Source organism: Chiloscyllium punctatum, chromosome 32, assembly GCF_047496795.1.
Source record: "Chiloscyllium punctatum isolate Juve2018m chromosome 32, sChiPun1.3, whole genome shotgun sequence".
In the NCBI taxonomy this organism is placed as follows: Eukaryota; Metazoa; Chordata; class Chondrichthyes; order Orectolobiformes; family Hemiscylliidae; genus Chiloscyllium; species Chiloscyllium punctatum.
Window position 1 is genome coordinate 979,105 of NC_092770.1, and position 19,313 is coordinate 998,417.

General features: G+C 41.5%; 1 protein-coding gene across 9 annotated transcripts in view; it reads left to right on the forward strand.

Annotated features, from left to right (window-relative positions):
* foxp2 (forkhead box P2) overlaps nucleotides 1–19,313 on the forward strand; it is an 808,606-nt gene that overhangs the window by 196,483 nt on the left and 592,810 nt on the right. The window contains exon 6 of one of the 9 annotated variants that reach the window (XM_072551463.1): nucleotides 14,330–14,564. The exons of the other annotated variants lie outside the window; for them this stretch is intronic. The gene's annotated coding sequence lies outside the window, so the exon portion shown is untranslated. The remainder of the gene's footprint in view (nucleotides 1–14,329; nucleotides 14,565–19,313) is intronic. 9 annotated transcript variants of the gene reach the window in all.

The window sequence follows — 19,313 nt, forward strand, 5'->3', positions numbered from 1 at the left end:
TACAAATTGTGAAATCTGTTTGTGTGGAGATCAAAAAGAAAAGATGGCAAGGGGTTACGCACACTGGTAGAAGTTGTTTTTGACCACATAACAAGTGGTAGTGTGGGGCATGATATTAATCAGGAGGTTAAGGAAGCAGGTAGTGTATGTAATGCAGCAATTATGGATGACTTTAATTTGTCTACAGATTGCTAAAACTAATGTGCATTAATGTTGTAGAGGATGAGTTTCTGGACTTTGTGAAGACTGTTCTGGAGCAGTTGAGGAACAAATTGGAGAACAGATTATTTTAGATCCAATACTTTGTAACAAAGAAGATAAATTCAAACACTTGCCACAAAAGAATCTTTAATGATGAGTGACCATTATATGATAGAATTTTACCTTATATTTGAAAATGAGGGAATTCAATCTGAAGCCAGAGTTTTCAATATGTACAGATTTATTCAAGTAAATGGGGTAAATTAGCTGAGATGTATTGAGGGAATAATTTCAAAGGTATGATGGCACTCAGGCACTGGATAGTCTCCAATCATTTAAGCAGCTATGCTTTCCATCAAGGCACAAAGCTCCCAATACAGCCAGTCAACCGTGGCGAACAATAAAAGTTAAGGATTGCAAAAGTTGAATTAAAAGGCCGAGAAAGCTACCAGAAATAGTCATAAATCTGAATATTGTGAGGATTTTAAAATACAGAAAAGAAGGACCAACAGACTGATGAAGGAAGGGAACTTTGAATATGAATGCAAAGGAGCAAAAAACGTAGAAACAGACTGTAAAAACTTCAACGGTAAATGAAAAAGAAACATTTTGCGAAGGCAAGTGTGGGCCCATTACAGGCAGATTTGGGAGAATTTGTAACGGTAAATAGAGAATTTTTCAGAGAAAATGAATGATAACTTTGTGTATGTCTTCATGGAAGAGTATGTAAGCAATCTCACAGAATTAGAGATCTAAGAGATGAGCGAGGATGCAGAATCAAATGAAATTGGGACTAATAATTAAATTGTGTTGGAGAAATTAATTGGACTGAAGGTTGATAAATCCCCAAGATCTGATAATCTATATTCCAGGGTGTTGAAAAAGGCCAATATGGAGGTAATGGATGCATTGATGATCACCTTCCAAAATTGTCTAGATTCTGGTCACGTTCCTGCAGATTGAAAAGTAGCAATGTCACCCCACACTGCAAGAAGAGAAGGAGAGCGAAGTTGGGAAACTACAGACCTGTTAGCTTTACATCTGTACATCAGAAGCAGGGAAGACGGTAAAATCTATTATAAAGGATATGATATATGTACGCTTGGATAATAATGATCTGATTGGGTATACCATCAATTTGTGAATGGGATGTCATGTTTACTGAACTTATATTAGTTATTTTGAGGGTATTACTCATAGAATTGATACAGAGTAATTGATGGACATAGAAAATTTGGCTTTTCAGGAAAGATTTGATTAAGCCACCCACAAGAGATTGCCCTGAGCACAATTAAGGGTCATTGCATTGCCAGGCTGCGACTGATAGGGTACTACTAGGATCAGTGCTTGGGGTCCCAGCTGTTCACAATAGATATCAATGATTTGGATGTGGGGAACAGATGTAATATTTCCAAGGATGACAAAACAAAACTAGGTTGGCTTGTGTGCTTGGAGCAAGATGCAAAGAGGCTTAAAGAAGATGTGGACAGGCTTGTTGAGTGGGCAATAACTTGGCAGATTGAATACAGTGTGGAAAAATATGAGATTTTGGATAGGGAGAAAGATTCACAGAGTATTTCTTAAATGGTAAATGATTAAAAAATGTAGGCGGCCAAAGGGACCTGGATATCTTCATCAGTTAAGTCACTGAAGGCAACATGGAGGTGCAATAAGCAATTAGGCAGGCTTTATTCCAAGGGGATTTGTGTACAGGGGTAGCAAAGTCTTGTATTAATTGGAAATGACTTTGATTACATTGCACCTAGAGTACTGTGTGCAGTTTTCATCCCCTTAGCTTAAGAGGATATTATTTCTATCGGGGAAGTGCCATTAAAGTTCAACAGACTGGTTTCCTGTGAGGGTAAGACTGTTCTGTGAAGAGAGATTGGGGCAACTGGACTAGTAATGTCTCGAGTTTCAAAGAATGAGAGGTGATCTAATTGAATGAATCCTACAAAATATTTAAAGCAATGAACAGGATTGATGCAGGTAAGAGATGTCCTCTGTTGGAGAGACCTGAACCAATGGACATAATTTCGTATTAAGGGGGAAGCCATGCAGGACTGAGGGGAATTTTGTTTACTCAGAGGGTTGTGAATGTTTGGAGTTCTCTACCACAGAGGGCTGTGGATGCTCAATAATTGAATACATTTGGTCAGATTTCTAAATGCCAGTGATGTAAAGTGTTGCGGTGATAATGTGAGGAAAAAGGCATTGAAGCAGATAATCAATTATAATTATATGAAAAGGAGGAGCTGGCCCAATGGGCTGAAGGACCTGTACAATGTTCCCATCTCTGCAAAGGAGGTAGCTGGGCTAGGATGTCGGCAGAGTAGGGGTCTAAGCCCACATGACAGTAAATTTGTCTTCTGTTCAGTTCTAATTGTCTATGATATGATCCCAGCTGATAGCAAGACAGAACAAGTCATATCCAAGAATAAATCTAGCGAGTAGCGTATGGGTTTATTCATGTACTTATCCAAATGTCTTTTAAATGTTATAATTGTAGCTGCATCCACCACTTCCTCTGGCAGTTCATTCCACACACAAAACACTCTGTGTAAAAACAAAGTTGCCCCTCATGTCTCAAATCTTTTTTCTGTCATCTTATAAATATGCTCCCTAGTTTTGAACCCATCTACCTTAGGTTGCTATTCACCTTATCTATGCCCCTCATGATGGGTGCTTGAGGACTGGTGGGTAGCTAATGTTATGCCTTTATTTAAAAAAGGCTGTAAGGAGAAGCCTTAGAACTATAGACATGTAAGTCTGACATCTATGATTCATAAGTTGTTATGGGTGATTCTGAAAGATAGGATTTACATGTATTTGGAGAAGTAAGGAATGATTAGGATAGTCAGCATGATTTTGTGTGAGGGAAATCCTCTCTCACAAACTTGATTGGGTTTTTTGAGGAAGTAATCAAAGAGATTGATGAGGGCAGAATGATAGATATTGTTACTTAGAATTTAGCCTTTGATAAGGTCCCGCATGGTAGACTAATTAGTAAAGTTAGATCACATGGGATTCAGGGTGAGCTTGCCATTTGGATACAAGATTGGTTTTATGGCAGCAGATAGAGGGTGATGGTGGACAGTTTTTTGAACTGCAAGTCTACGATCGGTGGTGTTCCATCGGAATTGGTACCAAGTCCACTTTTGTTTGTCATTTGTATCAATGATTTTGATGAAAAAATACAGGTGGCATGGTTAATAAATTTATGGATGACATCAGAATTGATGGTTCAGAGAACAGTGAAGAAGGTTATCTAAAATTACAAAGGAATCTTGATCAATTGGGTTAATGGGCTGAGGAGTGGCAGATGGAGTTTAATTTGCATAAAAAAGCAAGTAAAGCATTTTGGTAAGACAAAGAAGGGCAGGTCTTATACAATTAATGGTAGGGCCTTGGGTAGTGTTGTAGAACAGAGAGACCTGGAGATTCAGATACATAATTCTTTGAAATTTGTGTAACAGGCAGACAGGGTTGTTAAGAAGGCATTTAGCACATGCAAGTGTTGCTCAGATGTTTGAATATAGGAGGTGGGATGTCATGTTGAGTTTTTTCAGGACATTGGTGAGGCCTCTTCTGGAGTACTGTGTGCAGTTCTGGTTGCTCTGCTATAGGAGGGATATTATTAAATTGGAGAGAGTTCAGAAAAGATTTCCTGGAATGTTGCCAGGAATGGAGGGTTTGAGTTATAAAAAATAGGTTTGATAGACTGGGTTGATTTTCTTGGGAATGTAGGAGGTTGAGGGGTGACCTTATAGAGGTTTATAAAATCATGAGGGGCATAGATAAGGTGAATAGCAACCTAAGGTAGATGGGTTCAAAACTAGGGAGCATATTTATAAGATGACAGAAAAAAGATTTGAGACATGAGGGGCAACTTTGTTTTTACACAGAGTGTTTTGTGTGTGGAATGAACTGCCAGAGGAAGTGGTGGATGCAGCTACAATTATAACATTTAAAAGACATTTGGATAAGTACATGAATATGAAAGCTTTGGAGGGATATGTTTGAAACACAGGCAGGTGGGACTAGTTTAGTTTGAGAACTTGGTCAGTGTGGAATAGCTGGACCAAAGGGACTGTTTCCATGCTGTATGACTCTTTGACTCTATTGTACAAAAGATAAGAAAAGCTATATACATATGTGACAATTTAGAAAGAATATAACACAAATAGCAAAACAAATTTTCAACCAATTTCCCAGCAATTTCCATTTAAAGATTCTCAGTTCCAAAGAAATATCACTCCAATCTCAGCCCTTTAATTTCTTACTTAACTGATTCTTTGCTGTTCTCCTTCACATACACCAGAGACAGTTTTAGAAATTCTTTGCAGTTGCTATTCTGAACCTCTTTCCACATCTGACAGGTTGAAAACTTCTATGTTAATTCTCACAACTTGGAGACCTCACTAACTAAATCCCTTCTGCTGGAGTGAAAACTCACTTTTGAATTTCACATTAACCAAAGCCAAGACTAAGTTGAGTGCCCTGGGCTGTTGTATCTTTCTGTCCTAAACCCAGCAGTATAAACATTTTGTCAAATAATATCAAATCATTTAACATCACAGGTATCCTTCTAAGTACTTACCTGGATCTCATGCTTCCTTAGGAATAATGTATTTAGGTTAGTGTTACAAATGACTTTCTTAAATCTTTTTCAAATAAAAAGTTACCTTTGCAGAGCCACAACCAAAATCTATCTGTCTCTGTTTTAAAAATCCAAGTTTCCAACTGGTCATAACACATGCTATGCACCTTTTTCAGAACTACAAGAAGGATTGATGATTTAGTTTGGTGTTTTCAGTTTGATGGACCTCAGAATCCTCTATTTGTTGTGCCATCTGTGACAGGATATTTGTGGTATCAATTTCTGTCTGGTGATATTAAGATGCTAAATGTCGCCACCTTCTGATTGTTAAAATTGTTCCTCCTGTTTTCTGTTTCCTCTCCAGTACATAGATAACCACTATTTCTCTTACCTTCTGTTCCTGTGTCTCCAGTTGTTGCTCAAGTTCATTGAATTAAGTTTAAGCAAGCCCATCAACATAGAGATCTTGTATTTGTGGTAGTTCTGATCATTTGTAGGTTCTAGGAACTCCCATGTCATTTATAAGTGTCACACTCTCTCTACTGCCTCTGCTTGTTTTTAAGCTTAAGAAATACCCTGCTAACTTCAGTATGTATTGTTTCAGACTTTGCAACTCGCATCAGCTCCATTTGGCTTTCCCCAGTTTAGTTAGCCAAAACTATGTAATGAATAGTTAATGTGCAGCAGCAAGAAACTCAGTATCAGTTTCAGGAGTCTGATTTAAAACAGATGCTGGTTTCTGTTAGTCCCTTTAGCAAACCTATAAACTTATAAACTGAGACATTTAACACACTCACACGTTGAATTCTTACTCAGGACAAATGCTGTTCGTAAGTCGGTTACTCCTCACTCCTGTTGTTCTCTCATCTTTCTCGCATGTGTGAACTGAATTTATGAAGAAGACTTTCTGGAAACAATTTGGAGTGAGCAAGCATGGAATCTCCATTTCCCCATCAATGCATTCCAACCGGTCTCCTGGATTCTGGTTTAATTCTGAAACTCGGATGCAGTAATCAAAACAAAGTGAGAGGGGAGCATAGAACCAAGAGAGTAAGCAACATTTATACACTGAAAATTGCTGATGTAGCTTAGACTACAAGTGGAACACCTGCCTCAGGTAGGGGAGGGTTTAAACAGGCAAAAGATCCCACCATAGTGTGCTGCTGGAAAAGCACAGCAGGTCAGGCAGCATCCGAGGAGCAGGAGAATTGACGTTTCGGGCATTAGCCCTTCATCAGGAACCTTCCTGATGAAGGGCTTATGCCTGAAACGTAGGTTCTCCTGCTCCTCAGTTGCTGCCTGATCTGCTGTGCTTTTCCAGCAGCACACTCTCAACTCTGATCTCCAGCATCTGCAGTCCTCACTCTGTCCTAAAAGATCCCACCAACTTGACAATCTGTGGAATTATTTTCTTATCCTATCTGGTGAAAATGCAATTTTTATTAAACTGTAGTCAATTATTCAGCAAAACTATGGTTTTAGCTTCCCTTTGTGTACCGATGATAAGAAACTCGACCTCCACCTCCTTCTCAGTTCTTCTATTATACGTTCGCTATCAGTTTAAACATCTACCATCGAATTTTGGGCATGCTGCAATTTTGTCCAGTTAAATATTGAGAAGATCAAATGTATCATCCTTGACCATGATTTAGTCCTCTCACCCCTGACTCCAACTCCTGATCATTATCTTGAAGTATACAGTTTATAAACTAGAAACTTGATTCAATCCAAGTTGAATTTTTGATCACAGAACAGACAGACTCCTACTTTTACCACAGTAGCATCAGTCTCATCGCTCCCTGCTTTAACCTTGCTACCTCTAAAATTCTTACCCATTTGTGTCATCTTTGGACTGACTATTCTCATTTTTATAGCCGCTTTCTTACACTGTGATAATCACTTGTGTATGTGTTTTTTTTATGTTGAAGTATTATGTTGAAAGCACTACAATGATGCCAGTTGTTATTTTAAAATTTCTACTGATTCCAGACTTATACTCTGTTATCATTATTCCTGATTGACATTGACTCCTTTAAATAAAACAAAGAACTGTAATTGCTGGAGATCTGTACCAAAAACAGAAATTTCTGGAGAAATTCAGAGGGTCTGGCTGCATCTGTGGGAAGAAAGAATGACGAGACACACATTACCCTCTCCTCCCTTGTCAGCATTCCGGAGGGACCATTCCCTGCAGTACACTCTGGTACAGTCCTCCTCCATTCCCAACTTCTCCTCTCACTCACACGGCATCTTCCCATGTAATCACAGAAGGTGCAATTCCTTCCTGTTATCTCCTCCCTCCTCACCATCCAAGACCCCAGACAGACCTTCCAGGTGAAACACTGAATTACACATACTTTATTTAATCTAATCTACTGTATGCCCTGTTCACCATGTAGACTCCTCTGTAGTGGGGAAACAAAGCACTGGTTGGATGACTGCTTTGCAGAACACCTACAATCTGTCCACAGGATTGACTCTAAGCTTCCAGTTGCTGTCGCATCACTGGTCAACATTTTTGTTGCAGGCCTGTTCCAGTGAGCCTCAGTGTAAGCTTGAAGAACAACATCTCTGCGACTCAACGTCAAGTTCAATGACTTTATAGCCTGATTCCATCCTTCCATGTTTTTTTAGCCACCCCACATCCAGTCCTGTTAATACATTGGTCCCCTTTAGCACAGTCACCCTTTCCCATATATCCCTAGACTGACTATCACGTCATATGGATTGCATTCAGCACAGCTAAGCAATTTTCTCACTGTTAGTTTTTATTTGCACTTATTCAGCTTTTCTTCTGTCCTGGCCTGTTATCCATAATCTCCTTGTTTATCTACCCCATTTATCTCTCTCTCTCTCTCTCTCTCTCTCTCTGGGCTATGTCTCCACTTATTTGTTCACCTCTAGTCTGTTTCCCTGAACCCTCACCATCACCACCACTTTGGCTTTAGCGTAAAAGTACTTTCTTCCTAGCTACTAACAGTTCTGTTGAAGAGTCACTGGACTTGAAACACTAACTCTGTTTTCTTCCTACATGTGCTGTCAGACCTGCTGAGTTTCTCCAGCAATTTCTGTTTTTTGTGACATTGACTTTTAGACTTCCCGTGTCTTAAATTTAAAAATCAAATCTTTGTGTTTAAAGCCTTTCGTGGCTTTGACTGATGTGGTTTTCATAGAATCATAGAATCCCTACAGTGTGAAAACAGGCCCTTTGACCCAACAAGTCTGCAGCAACCCTCTGAATCTATGCTACACTAATCTATTACACTAATCTCAACATGAGTATTGAACAGCATGGTGCTGGAAAAGCACAGCCGGTCAGGCAGCATCTGAGAAGCAGGAGAATCGATGTTTCGAGCATAAGCCATAATGAAGGGTTTAGGCTTGAAACATCAATTCTCCTGCTCCTTGGATGCTGCCTGCCTGGCTGTGCTTTTCCAGAACCACACTGTTGGACTCTGATCTCCAGTATCTGCAGCCCTCACTTTCACCTAATCTCAACGTGAGCTAGGGTGTTGAGATTACCACTCAACAGCTCTCCACCAAGCTGACCTATCATCATATTATAGGAATTAGCTTGAATTTATTATTCATCAGGGTCCTGAACCATATTTACTCTGGAGTTGGACATCCACCAACAGGATGAGGTGGAAAATTGCACTAATCTACACTAGCACTACAACCTCTTCCCTAAATTTGTAAGCTATAATCTTAATGGATGTTGGGACTGATAACTGGAACAGATCAACTGAAGCAGTGAAACATTGAAACAATTGTCAAAGGGTTTAATACCAAAAAAAAGCATGCCACCTTGCTTAGTATGGCTTCTCTCTTCCTCAATGTCATGTGCCCTCCCAGTTGTGACTACTTCCCAATAACCTGTCAGTGTGACCATCTGCAATCTACAAAAATGGCTGTTGTTTGAGAGATGTAAACTATCTGAGGGAAAACACGAGGCACTGCACATTGTTCTCTGTGATTTATTGGACCTTATTTAAACAGGAACAAATTAAGATTAGTCATCTTTTAACTTTCATTTTTAGGCCCAATAGTATTTGCAAATGTAACATATTAAGCAGCATAGTTATTTGCATCTTGCTCTTTCTGCCTGCTATTCTGCTTTTAACCATCTTTTCTTCAGTGTTTTAAGAATGAGAGTTTTATTAGTTTAAAGTCAAAGGTACTGGGTAGCAATGCATTACAGATGTTTAGGGTATGATTACTTACATATGATGCAACTATGCATGCATGAACACTGTCGCATAAATTTTCTAGTCCCAGCAGAACCAGAGTGTTGAGATTGCCACTCAACAACTCTCCACCAAGCTGACCCATCATCATATTGCAGGAATTAGCTTGAATTTATTATTCATAAGGGTCCTGACCCATATTTGCTCTGGAGTTGGACATCCACCAACAAGATAAAGTGGAAAATTGCACATCAACCACTCTTAAAAGGCTAGAACAAATGCAGTTGATACAATACAATACAAAGCTGTACTGATGAAAAAATTGTGCATTTTTTAAAAAGACTGAGGGACACATGTTGCTTGCATATAAGAAACTAAAGAGGAAAAAAAATGACTGAGCATGCAGAAAAGCATCTTTGCACCCACACCCCTGTTTGATGGCTGTTAAAGTGAACTAGTATAGTATGAGTCACTGATGCACATGCCATCCATTTACCTTGATAGTAAGTGTCCCATTAACTGCTTGTCACATCACATTGATGGAAAAAAAACAGCAGCTGGAAAATCTCCCTTCTGTGTTTTTGTAAAAGTCTTGGGGAATAATTGGCAATCTAGTTGTGCAAGGACCCTTGGGGATGAGCTTACAAGGGAAATTAGAGATAGTATTAAATCCAAGGAAGAGACATACAAATTGGATGGAAAAAACAGCAGAGCTAGGGATTAGGAGCAGTTCAGAAGTCGGCAAAAGAGGACGAACAGATTGATTGGGGAAGGGAAAACAGAGTATGACAGTAAGAGAACATGAAAATTGACTGTAAAAGTTGCTCTATGTATTTGAAGAGAACAAAATTATTTAAGACAAGTGTTGGTCCCTTACAGTCAGAAAGGGGAAATTTATAATGGGGAGTAAGAAATTGCTGACCAACTAAATATATAGTTTGGTTCTGTGTTCACAAAGGAGGACACAAATAACATACTAGAAATGTTGGGGAAACAGGGTTTAGTGAGATGGAGGACCTGAAGGAAATCAGTATTAGTAGGCAATAATGTTGGAGAGATGGATGGAACTGAAAGCAACTAAATCCCTGGTGCCTGATAATCTAATCCCAGAGTACTTAAGGAAGTGGCCCAAGAAATAATGGAAGCATTGGTGATCATGTTGCAGGATTCTATCACCTCAGGAATCCTACAGATTGAAGGGTAGCTAATGTAAACCCTGACTTTAAAAAAAAAGAGGCAGAGAGAAAACTAGGAATTATAGACCAGTCAGCATGAGGTCAGTAGTTGGGAAAAAACTCAAGTCCATTCTGGAAGATTTAATTGCTGAGCACTTGGAAAATAGGGGAAAGATCGGACAGAATCAGCATGGATTTATGAAAAGGGAAATCTTGCTTGACAAAGCTACTAGAATTATTTGAGGATGTAATTTGTAGAGTTGACAAAGGGGATGTGGTTTATTTGGACTTTCAGAAGGTTTTTGACAAAGGCACAAGAGATTAGCTTGTAGAGTTAAAGCATGTGGGATGGGGACAGTGAATTGAAATGGATATAAAACTAGTTAACAGACAGAAAAAGTAGGAATAAATGGGCTTTTTTCCTAACTAGTTGGATACCAGGTGTCAGTGCGAGAACCCCAGGCATTCACAATATATATTAATGATTTAGACAAGAAAACTAAATGTAATATCTTTAAATTTGCAAATGACACAAAGCTGAGTGGGAGGGTGAACTGTGAGGAGGATTCAGAGAGATTCAGAGAGATTCAGAGAGATTCAGAGAGATTCAGAGAGATGCAGAGAGATGCAGAGAGATGCAGAGAGATTCAGAGAGATGCAGAGAGATGCAGAGAGATGCAGAGAGATTCAGAGAGATTCAGAGAGATGCAGAGAGATGCAGAGAGATGCAGAGAGATTCAGAGAGATTCAGAGAGATTCAGAGAGATGCAGAGAGATGCAGAGAGATGCAGAGAGATGCAGAGAGATGCAGAGAGATGCAGAGAGATGCAGAGAGATGCAGAGAGATGCAGAGAGATGCAGAGAGATTCAGAGAGATGCAGAGAGATGCAGAGAGATGCAGAGAGATTCAGTGTGACTTGGACTACCTGCACGAGTGTGCAAATGAATGGAAGATACAGTATAATATCAGTAACTGTGGGGTTATCACTTTGGGAACAAAAACAGAAAGGTGGATTATTATTTGAAAGGCTATAACCTGAAAGAGGGGAATGTACAACAAGAGCTGGGTATCCTTATACACGTGTTGCTGAAGAAAATGTGCGGGTGTGAGAGGTAGTCAAGAAGGCAGATGGTATGTTTGTCTTTGTGGCAATAGGATCTTGGTGATACCATGCCTGGAATAATATGTACAGTTTTAGTCTTCTTATCTGAGGAAGGATGTTCTTGCTGGAGAGAAAATGCAGTGAATGTTTAACAGACTGATTCCTGGGATGGCAGGACTGATATATGAGGAGATGTTGATTCAGTTGGGATTATATTTGCTGGCGCTCAGTAGAATGAGGAAGAGTCTCATTGAAACCCACAAATGTCTAACATGATAAGACAGGATGGACGCTCCCAATGGGAAAGGAGTCCAGAAAAGGGTGAGATAGTTTACTTTTTTTATTAGATTACTTACAGTGTGGAAACAGGCACTTCAGCCCAACAAGTCCACCCTGACCCTCCGAGGAGCAACGCACCCAGACCCATTCCCCTACATTTACCCTTCACCTAACACTACAGGCAATTTAGCATGGCTAATTCACCTAACCTGAACATTTTTAGACTGTGGGAGGAAACCGGAGCACCTAGAGGAAACCCACACAGACACGGGGAGAATGTGCAAACTCCACACAGACAGATGCCTGAGGCAGAAATTGAACCCAGGCCTCTGGTGCTGTGAGGCAGCAGTGCTAACCATTGTGCCACCGTGCCGCCCTCTAAGGAGACATTTAGACAGAAATGAAGAGAAATTTCCTCACCCAGTGAGTAGTGAGCTTGTGGCATTCACTATCACAGAAGACAGCTGAGGCCAAAATGTTGTAGGGTTTCAAGAACAAGTTGGATATAGCACTTGGGGTGAAAGGGATCAAAGGATATGTGGGAAATGTGCGAACAAGCTCTTGAGTTGGATGATGAGCCATGATCATAATGAATGGTGGAGCAGAGCTGAATGGCCTACTCCTGTGCCTGTTTTCCATTGTTGCTATGTGTACTGACTTAGTGATGATTTCATCGCAATAATAACCTTCAGTACCAGAGAAGCCTATACTACTAAAGGAGGCCACTTTGTCTCTTGTGTCTAAGTTGCATCTCCTGGCAATACCCAGTGGCTGACGTAATAAATGCAGATTCTGAGTGACACTGTCTATTTATAAAAAAAGACGTGTTGCTAGGCTCCTCACTGCACATTTGCTATTAGCTCATGGTAAGCCCTCATATACACTTTCTGGCTCAGCATGCAGTTTTACTGTCTTCTTGGGCGGGTGCTCTGGAATGGCAAGCAGGATAAACCCTTTGCACTCACTGCTTGTGGGGGATATGGAACAATGAACAAAATTACAGAATTAGAGCTTGATAATTTCAGAGTGGAAGTGATAACATTTTTTCAACTACTCACAAGCAGTTAACAATAGTAAGTAGGGTGAAGGGAGAGTGGAATTCAGAAGAAATCAGCGGTATATAGTTTTATTAGAAGGTTGTAGGACAGAAGGAGGTTTCGGACATGGAGAATATCCATCTCCTCCCAAGGACAGAGTTGAGATTTTTACATTTGAAAAATCATGGAAAAGTGAACGCAATGAGCAAATGGATGATTGGTAAGCAGAACTTCAGGGAAAGTAAGTTACAGGCAAAATAATTCAGATTTAAATGAAATTAGAGCCATTTTTATAGCAGTAAGTAAACATGCCTTACTGTATGATGCACATAATTTCAAAATAAAATGTTCAATTCGTTTATATTTCAATAGCTATTCTTAAGTTGTAAAATGATGGTTGCACCATTTGGAATCCTAATCTTAAGGCTAAATCTAGGACATGTTCAGATTTTCATTTCATGCATTATGACTGTCTAATACAGGTAGACAATCCTTTGTCTGAAACCCTTGGGACAAGCTGTGTTTTGGATTTTGGAATTTTTCAGATAAAGAATTAAATGACATTTTCATAGTAAAGTTTTTAAAAAAAAATACTGAACAGCAGACCTACTCGTGATTACTATGAGCACGGAGACAGAATTGGTGCCTGCCAGTGCTGGGCCACGCCACTGTGTCACATCTGATGTGGGTCATGTGGGTGTGGAATTGGGTTAACTGGTTTTAGGAGAAAGTGAGGACTGCAGATGCTGGAGATCAGAGCTGAAAATGTGTTGCTGGAAAAGCGCAGCAGGTCAGGCAGCATCCAAGGAACAGGAGAATCGACGTTTCGGGCACAAGCCCTGAAGAAGGGCTGATGCCTGAAACGTCGATTCTCCTGTTCCTTGGATGCTGCCTGACCTGCTGCGCTTTAACTGGTTTTATGCCAAACAACCTTGTTAATGACAAAAAAAACTTCAAGAAAAATATTTTCGGAATTTTGGACAAAGGATTGTCTACCTAAATCTAAAAGTGGGGGTAAATAGTATCTCAAGAAATGTCTAGAAACTTACATGATGGACAAGATTGGCTGATTGCTGAATAACAAAAGACAAGTTTGTAATGAGTATTTCAAGCTTTTTCAAATAGTTTCAGATTTCAGTCGGTGCCAAATGCTTCATTTATTTTGTTCAGAAACAAACTAAGCACTAAGCACAGATAGAGAAAGAAAATATAGGGGCAATGATGATTATGTTACCCCAGTTGTGATGTTTCATACTGCTAATTTTAAATCATTGTAGTTTACAGAAACTGTATTGTTTTCTCTCAGTGGATTTTTGGTCAATATATAAACATTTCAGTTTATTGATTGTTTGTGAAATGATGTATCATTTTTTAAATATATCAAGCAGCATAATTTTTTTGGTTGTAACGTAGGCAGCTGGGGAAGAACACTGGGTGAAAGAATTGGTGGAATTTTCCCAGCCCATGAGTGTCTGGGCACGGCAAGAAATTTGGGAGAAAACAGTAAGAATTAAAAATGATATCCTTGATGTGAGTAAATAAAAGCCTAATGTTCACATTTAAGGCTTCACAGCTAGATGACAGTGTCACTTGTCAGTGGTGAAGACCTTTTCAAGATTTGCATTTTGATTAGCTAATCGTGTCTCATTCTATGTGGTCTGTGATTGTCCGGAGCACCAATGAGAAACTATATGGTGCCAATTCCCTGTTTGAAAGTCAGAATAAAACTCACCATTTTCTTCTCCAGGTCTCCATATTGACCTTCATCCACCAATACCTCTTGGGGACGTTGACGGTCTCCACTTTTTGTCTGCAGAAGTTGGCATCTGCAAAACAGCAGCCTCACCACATCATCAGGATCAGTCTTGGAGTACCTCAGAAGACAATTGAGCATTTTGTTAGTGCAGTTTGGAGCTCATGAACAGGCTGCTGTCAGGTCAATGTGACCATAGGTTCTCACACCCATTAAATGCAAATGTGAGGTAAGTCTCTCAGAATGCTTAGCTTGCTTTCTTAGCAGTCACTTCATATTTGGACATCACAACATCTCTGCTTTGCTGTTCTTCTTAGCACAGGCACGAAGCCAGGAAATGTGGTATGGTTGCCAACGCTGAACTGTCAAGGGTGTGAACATATTGGTGGACAGTAATGTTCTATATCAATTTCACAACTACAGCATGTGCCAGCAGCTAACACAGCAAATACACTCCGTGCTTCAACCAGATAGCCATGTCTGAAAATCTAATAGGACTAGTCCTTAGTTGAGTGAAAGATTGACTGCTGTGAATTAGTGGGTGCTGCCACACTCAGTCAAAAACATTGCCCTATTTCAGTTACAGGATTGACCACAGTCATTAAATATTTGGGGAGAGCTGGGGGCTGGTTATCAGGAATCACTGCATGCTGTGATGAGGTAAGTGGGAAACTCAAGCGTGAGATAGGAGCTATTATTCCTGGGAGACAGAATGGATTATGACTGTTAACTACAAATATAAGTGGGGGAATCTGTTATAACATGGATGCCCTCAAAGTGTTGTTTGGCTTTTTTTTCAGATCAAAACCAGAAGGAAGAATTGAGTGAGGTGAACATGGCTGGAAGAGCTGTTAATGGCAGGGCAGGAGCTGGAAAGGTGATGAAGTATCTCCAGTGAATGAGTAGTTTGGGAGGGTGCAATGATTAAGAGCCATTGAGTGAAGATGTTGCATGCAGTATGGAGAGTGGTAGATCTTTAGCATTGGAAGGAAGTGTGTGCAATGGCACAGCCAAAGTGTGTGGTGATCCAGTGAGTATAAGGCAGTGGAGAGGAGATAGTGCCCTTAACTTTGCAGAATTCAGAAGGTCATTGAACTTCTTTCTATATTGCAAGGTGTTTCTTCTCACCAGGGACATTGCACAGATTCAGGTGTCTATCTCCAAACAGCCTTTAGCATCTGATGATATAACCCACTTTGATGGTCTTGCGGAAAGAGGATAGCCCATCTCTCCATCATCTCATCCAATAGGACCTCTAGGCCTTTGTCCACAAACCAGGATGTGAACTTCCCTTTGAATTCCAGTTGCTGGCTTTTTGGCATTTGGCATGCTGCAAACTGTGCCACCAACAGCATCAATGCCCTTAGGTCCTGACAAAGTTGAGCCTTCCACCTGCACCTTCGATTGCATAATTCATTAAGAAGGGTGTGTGGGAATCCAGATATATAATGATTTAGAGAGAAACATCACCATAGCCCACAAAGGGAAACCTTCCACAAAACCCCCTGAAAATGTCACTTAGACAAAATATAGAAAGATACTATCCAATCAAATTCAAAACACTTGGGAGTTAATTTTTCGTGTCAATGTGGCTGATTACTAATTAACAGTTAGGAGAAAGTGAGGACTGCAGATGCTGGAAATCAGAGCTGAAACATGTGTTGCTGGAAAAGCGCAGCAGGTCAGGCAGCATCCAAGGAGCAGGAGAATCGATGTTTCGGGCATAAGCCCTTCTTCAGGTATGAGGAGAGTGTGCCAAGCAGGCTAAGATAAAAGGTAGGGAGGAGGGACTTGGGGGAGGGGCATTGGGAATGCGATAGTTGGAAGGAGATTAAGGTGAGGGTGATAGGCCGGAGAGGGGGTGGGGGCAGAGAGGTCGGGAAGAAGATTGCAGGTCAAGAAGGTGGTGCTGAGTCCAAGGGTTGGGACTGAGATAAGGTGGGGGGAGGGGAAATGAGGAAGCTGGAGAAATCTGCATTCATCCCTTGTGGTTGGAGGGTTCCTAGGCGGAAGGTGAGGTCCTCTTCCTCCAGGCATTGTGTTGCCACGGTCTGGCGATGGAGGAGGCCAAGGACCTGCATGTCCTTGGCGGAGTGGGAGGGGGAGTTAAAGTGTTCAGCCACAGGGCGGTTGGGTTGGTTGGTGCGTGTGTCCCAGAGTGTTCTCTGAAACATTCCTCAAGTAGGTGGCCTGTCTCCCCAATGTAGAGGAGGCCACATTGGGTGCAGCGGATGCAGTAAATGATGTGTGTGTAGGTGCAGGTGAATTTGTGACGGATATGGAAGGATCCCTTGGGGCCTTGGGGGGGAAGTGAGGGGGGAGGTTTGGGCGCAAGTTTTGTATTTCTTGCGGTTGCAGGGGAAGGTGCCAGGTGTGGAGGTTGGGTTGGTGGGGGGTGTGGACCTGACGAGGGAGTCGCGGACGGAGTCGTCTTTCCGGAACGCTGATAGGGGAGCACGAGATAGCGCCGATACAGTCATTGATGTAGCGGAGGAAAAGGTGGGGGGTGGTGCCAGTGTAGCTACGGAAGATGGACTGTTCCACATATCCGACAAAGAGGCAGGCATAGCTGGGGCCCATGCGGCTGCCCATGGCTACTCCTTTGGTTTGGCGGAAGTGGGAGGATTGGAAAGAGAAGTTGTTCAGTGTGAGGAAGAAGATACTGCAACGGTTGAGGAATCCCTCCTTCGACTGACTGAACTGGTCTTCGTCAGATATGTGGAACAGCCTATCTTCCACAGCTACACTGGCACTACCCCCTACCTTTTCCTCCGCTACATCGATGACTGTATCGGCGCTATCTCGTACTCCCACGAGGAGGTTGAACAGTTCATCCACTTTACTAACACCTTTCACCCCGACCTAAAATTTACCTGGACCGTCCATGACTCCTCCCTCCCCTTCCTAGACCTCTCCATTTCTATCTCGGGTGACCAACTCAACACGGACATTTACTATAAACCGACCGACTCCCACAGCTACCTAGACACACCTCCTCCCACCCTGCCCCCTGTAAAAACGCCATCCCATATTCCCAATTCCTTCGATACCATTGCATCTGCTCCCAGGAGGACCAATTCCAATACCAAACAACCCAGATGGCCTCCTTCTTCAAAGACCGCAATTTCCCTCAGAAGTGGTTGACGATGCTCTCCACCACATCTCCTCCACTTCCCGCTCCTCCGCCCCTTGAACCCCGCCCCTCCAATCGCCACCAGGACAGAACCCCACTGGTCCTCACCCACCACCCCACCAACCTCCAGATTCATCGTATCATCCTTCGTCATTTCCGCCACCTCCAAACAGACCCTATCACCAAGGATATATTTTCCTCCCCTCCCCTATCAGCGTTCCGGAAAAACCACTCCGTCCGCGACTCCCTCGTCAGGTCCACACCCCCCACCAACCCCACCTCCACACCTGGCACCTTCCCCTGCAACCGCAAGAAATGCAAAACTTGCACCCACACCTCCCCCCTTACTTCCCTCCAAGGCCCCAAGGGATCCTTCCATATCCATCACAAATTCACCTGAACCTCCACACACTTTTACTGCATCTGCTGCACCTGATGTGGCCTCCTCTATATTGGGGAGACAGGCCGCCTCCTTGCGGAACGTTTCAGAGAACACCTCTGGGATACCCGCACCAATCAACCCAACCGCCCTGTGGCTGAACACTTTAACTCCCCCTCCCACTCCGCCAAGGACATGCAGGTCCTTGGCCTCCTCCATCGCCAGACCATGACAACACGATGCCTGGAGGAAGAGTGCCTCATCTTCCACCTCGGAACCCTCCAACCACAGGGGATGAATGCAGATTTCTCCAACTTCCTCATTTCCCCTCCCCCCACCTTATCTCAGTCCCAACCCTTGGACTCAGCACTGCCTTCTTGACCTGCAATCTTCTTCCTGACCTCTCCGCCCCTACCCCCTCTCCGGCCTATCATCCTCACCTTAACCTCCTTCCACCTATCGCATTCCCAACGCCCCTCCTCCCCACCTTTTATCTTAGCCTGCTTGGCACACCCTCCTCATTCCTGAAGAAGGGCTTATTACTAATTAACAGATGTCAGGTAGTTGAAAAGGTAGTTGCACTCTAATTGCTAGCCGAAAGAACTGTGGTGGGTATAGTTTTTACTTACTGTAGAAGCACAGCAACTTTTTGAAATTCTAGTATTTTTCAATGGTAAGGAAGTTTGCAAGATGTTGTTTTCATAAAGGCAGTAATAAAGTGATAGATCTTGCTCAACAACCTGTAGGGATTTGGCACATAGCCATCCATCTGTTGCTCACCTAAGGTAGCTGTTCTGTTTATGCAAATAATGACTGATGATATCAGTCTCACCATGACAAAATGATTTCATATGGCATTTTTGACATTGGTATCTTAGAAATGAATGCATATACTATGTGATCATGATAAATGTTTTAATTGTAGACTCACTATATTAATAATGGATCAATTACTTACAAATACACAAATCAGATTCAGTGAAATTGTGAGGTCTGGATCTGAATTTAAGAAATGAATGCCTTAGGTATGCTCCTCAAGATTCTTAGCTACATGATACTCTATTCATTAAGGTGCTATTTGGAGAGATTATTTTAACCTGAATTACTTGATTTTATAATTGAAGGCAAACAATAGAGAATGTTAGACCAACACCTGAAACATAGTGACTCTTTTGAAGATGAGGTGCTTCAAGTGACCAGCAGCTAAGCTGTTGAATCAACTATGACATATCCATTTAAATTATAGAAGCATATATTAAAATCACAAGTAATCATTGCTTTTGATCAGGAGTTTTTGGAAGTTATTGGAAATAAGAATCTGTAAAAATATTAATGGAACAAAATATTTCATTAAAAAGCAACTGTTCAAGTTGTGAAACATGTCTACTTTCTCCCTATGTCTTACAGCATCCGCCTTTAACTTTTGCAGTTTTTCTATCAAAACTGTGAAGACCCAGATGAAAGCT